This window comes from Egretta garzetta, unplaced genomic scaffold (genome assembly GCF_000687185.1).
Source record: "Egretta garzetta isolate BGI_Z169 unplaced genomic scaffold, ASM68718v1 scaffold1, whole genome shotgun sequence".
Lineage (NCBI taxonomy): Eukaryota > Metazoa > Chordata > Aves > Pelecaniformes > Ardeidae > Egretta > Egretta garzetta.
Genome location: NW_009258542.1, coordinates 1,434,877 through 1,439,692, shown reverse-complemented (window position 1 = coordinate 1,439,692; position 4,816 = coordinate 1,434,877).

Sequence of the window (4,816 nt, the reverse complement as noted above, 5' to 3'; positions counted from 1 at the left end):
TAATAGGGAGCAATTTACTGTGGTGAAATCTTAGAATCAGAGCTAAGGGCAAGTTTGAACAATTTTTCCTGTCTGAAGAGTACTTTTTAACTGGTCGCTGGTTAGAAACACTATTTTCCCAATGTTTGGTTCCAAAGATTAAACATACTACTATTTTTTCCTTAAAACTGGAAAACTTATGTAAATAAAATGATCTATGATCCAACTATAGTGAGACACCAAGTACTCACCTCCCCTTCCAGGAGACTATAAAGTCACAGCATACCAAAACCTGGGTGCCTGCTCATTTTAACACCATATACAGTAAAAGTTACAGACTTCTAAAAGCACTAAATTGGGGGATCCACTTTGGTTTGATGCATTCTCTGACACTATTCCCAATCCCAAGAGAGCGACTCCCAGGAGCTTCAGGAGGAGCACACGCATTTTTCAGGGCTCCCTTCTGCCCCTCCACGAATAAGCCACTAAACTTAAAAGCTGAGGAGTTTTGAGTCCAGTCCAAAAGGCACACACCTTAAAGCTGCTCTTGGAAACTGTAGATAAGGGGGGGAAACATTGATCCTTCGCAGGAAAATAAACACAGTGCAAACCACACCATTATTCTGGACTGTTGTCTACTACGTCTAGTCTTTATGCCCCCAGTGTAGTACTGGGAATAAATCGCACACCTATCCACAGGGAGAGATTTGGAATGATAAAACTGTCCTGAAAAACATGATCTTTACAGGATTACAATATTAGTAAAAGTACACACTATATTTAATTATAAAACATGGAAAGCAACACACTTAAGTAAATTATCAATGAATGTTATGACACGAATAAAAAATATGATGAACTGTAATGGAGAGAGATCAATAACAGGGGGCTACGAGCTGCCTAGTGAGGTACTGTTGGGACTGGGTAACATAGCTCAACAGAAGGAAGTGCAGGAAAACTTTTCTAATGAGCTGTTAACAGAAGAAAATTAGTTCAAGACTTCAGGGCAAGAACTTCTCATATTCAACATTTGTACAGTACCGAGCACGAGAAGATTTTTTTTCCTTTTTTTTCCTGTTGGTACCTGGCACTACTGCCAGATAATAAACCAGGTTTTACATTCATCAGCAAGAATTAATGAATCAAGTAAGAACAGGAGACATGACAACTTCTAGCAGAAGTGCTAGAAGTGTTAATGCACTTGGGGAGAAAACATAGTTCACTACATTAGGGAAAAAATGAGGTTTAAACACAAAGTTGGAGAAAGAAACTTGGAAAGTAGTAAGAATTTGAGAGCCTGGGGAGATGGCAGACATGAAATTAGACACGAGTGCACGAGGCAAACAATATCACAGCTACGGGGAAAATGGAATTTTGGACAGCACGTACGAAGCTGGCACAGAACCAGACAAGGAAGCAGGCCGTGCTACGCTGCAGCTATGTGCTGTGCTAGGCACCTCTACAAAAGTCATAGGCAACACCAGACTTTCATTTCAGAGAGCACCGATACAACTGTTCAAAATGGGAAACATTAATTTGACAGGAATACGTACATCTAGTTCAAGTATCTAAAAAGAGAATAAATCTTCCCATAAGAGAAAAATACACAGTAAGAGAACAATACTACTTCAAAAATTCAGGCTGACTAAACTTAGGAGAAAAGCTCTATGACAGGAAGGAGTACGAGCCTGTGCAGTTACACTTCCTAAGAAGTGACAGAACCCCTACCATTTTCACAAGCTGGAGAGGATCTTGTTAGTCATTAGTAACTGCAGAGAAGGAACAATCCTGCGAGAGAAGAATAATTGCCAGGTAAGTTCTTTCATCTTTAGTTTTGCAATTCTATGAACCCCATTTCTTATTTTCTTATTTTAACACAGTTAGCAATACATTTTACATACATCTAACCTTCCTCTATCTAAATGTAATCCGTTAAAGTTTCCGGACTCATTTCCAGGCAGTCCCTCTTCATCCTACAGCCTCTCCATCTCCCCACAGTTTGGGGCATTCTTTTCTCACTGCTTAGCAAAGATGACACCAACATCGGTTCTTTCTTGATACAAACTCCAAGACAGACGTTAAAATCAAATGACAAGGCAGGTGGACTCTATTGCTCAGCCTCTGTCGAAGGTAACTGTGAGACTACAGTAACACGAGAGGAAGGAAACATGCCTGTAGAACAAACCACATGTGAGTAACAATCTGAAATTATGTGGCCGAGAACAATTACTGTAGCAGCGAAGAAACCTCAAACTAACTAAAATCTCGAGACTATTCTTACATCCTCCGACAGGTAGACCCCAGATAAGACACTGTGCGGCTAATCTTCCTCCCAGCTCTACATACACAGTGCTACTGGTAGAGGCGGCCTCTTGAAAGATGCTCATACTTTTTCCATGTGGCCAAGAAGTAAACTCTGCCTATGGGACAGCAGCTCATTTCATGTCTCAGCTCTCAAGATACTGCCTCAGACATGGGTATCGCTGGTTGGTATTTCTACCCTCAACATCGTAGATTTCTGTTTATCTGGAGCAAAGAGTAGGAGTAGCAAGAATTAAAAAACTCACAAATGGAGAGGACGAACAGGAAGGAAAGGAAGGGAGGCATCAGAAGCAGATATGAGCAGTTATGGGAACTTTCCTAAGCACTGAAAATACGTGGGGGGGACACAGCAGTTTCACCATCACTTGGTCAGATTTCCCCGTCTGCTTCAAAAGATGCTGTGAACTGCGCTCTCAGTCAGTAACACACATGTCATGTAAGTCTTTAGTCACATCCGACATCCAGGAGCAACCACGGTGAAAAACAAAGTGCAGCAGAACATCCTTGCTAGCAGCTGTGAGCTAGAAAAGGAGAATGAACTGCGTACGTGCCAACTTATTATCTACCAACTGTAATGTCAGAACAGATTTCTGCTGCAACTATTTATCTACAAAGCCCGAACAACACAACGTGTATGGCATTTGCAGATAAAAACATGTGGCATCTTCTCACTAAATAGTCAGGTCATAACCATGCAAAAGCATCTGCACATTCCAGCTTACTAAGAAGACAACCTAGAAATCAAAGTAATATTTCACTGAAGTTTTATCATGCTTTATCAAGTTCAGATCTTTAACTGGGAAGAATGCAAAACACACAAACTTTTTTTTCGTTGCTGCATGCCTTCTTGCACAAAAACCTACCCAAGGAGCTCAGTCTCGTGCTCTTGATGTTTGAGACATAGGAGAAAAGTCATAAAATGAGAAGTGCCGAGATGTTTAAAGGAAATATTAGGGACCCAAAACTGTTTTTAAGACTAGAGTTGAAATTTACTGGTTTCTTTCATGATTGTTAAAACTGTTCAAGAGAGGAGAGCTTGCTCTTGCACAAAGCTGCAAATACATTGTAGAGCAGCTAGGAAATCATCAAAATTAATATTGATACGTTAATAAAGCCGAGATATTAACAATGCCAAAGGGTAAAATTTTCTTTCCTGTTACTGACCAACAAGAACTGCATGATTACCATTATGAGCCATTGTATAATTCCGGTAGAATACCCACACACAGTAGCTATGTGACTAAGACTGTATATATCACACCTTGCTGAGGCAGACGACACAAGAGTAGCACTGTGAGTTTAATAATGTTTCTCTCATTAGAGGAGATAACGCAATGACAAACCAAGTCTACAACCACTCCTCCAAAGCACTTGACTAGACCCTATTTCGCAATAACGCCCCCGGGCCGCGAAGCACTGTGTTCCAGTGACTTAAGAGAAGTCTTCAGAAGTTTTAAAGAAATGTAAGGAACTAGAAATAGATCCCTGAGGAGAAGTTCAGTAGCTAGAACGGAGCTGGCAGTTAGGTGACAAATAAAAGTGCAGACTTGATCAGAACAAGCTAATTTCAAAGAGTACTGATGCTGAGTAAGTGCCTGTTCGGCTCACACGGAGGCAAGTGGGATGTCTGACTGACATCAGTGGAAACATGTGAACATTTAAAGCCGTCACAGTCTTCATAAGGTAAATGGCCAGACAAGGCCGTAATAAGCCGAGGAGCTGGGCTTGTGAAACAGAGGGGCTCACACCTGCTAAGCGGAGCTCTCTCTTCATTAGAGCATCATCTTTTCAGGCTGCGTTTGAGATCCGAGTATACGCACTCTCAGTTTCCCCCCCAAAATGAAGTTAACCACTTTCTCATTTTAAGAAGTGAATGAAAGACACAGCAACTTAAAGCACTAATATCCACATTACACACCTCAACACTTTCTTGCTTTGTTCATTGGAGGGGGACCCAAAAAAAAAAAAAAAAAAAAAAAAAAAAAAAAAAAGAGAGAGAAGAGAAAGAAAAAACCCCAACCACTCGTCAGCCCAAGTTCCAGGAACGTTAAGCGACTGCTCTGTTGATTACAAAGTGTAACACGGTCCTCATCAGGGATGATGCTTTACGTAACAACTATCCAGTCACTCGCAAGGAGGATGCAATTGCAATAACCCCGAGAGCTTCCCTTCTCCTGACCTTCGGCAGCACCTACACGAAACCGTTTCCTACGACCACCGCAGCACCCCGCAGCACCCAGCCCTGCCCGCTCCATCCCCAGAGCGGCTCAGGGCCTAAAACGCAGAGAGCAAAGGGGAAGGAACAAAGCCCTGACGTCAATTACTGGAAAAGGATTAAACCCAACAGCCAGGAGAGGGGAATGCTCTGGCCCCGTTAGCACCAAGAACCACCCCGAACGCCCGTCGTGACAGGGGCCACCCGGGGCTTGCTCCCTGGTGAGAGGGACACCCGGGACAGGCAGCGCGGGAGCGGTGCCCGGCAGACACCCGCCCGCCTTCCCGCCGCGCGTGGACC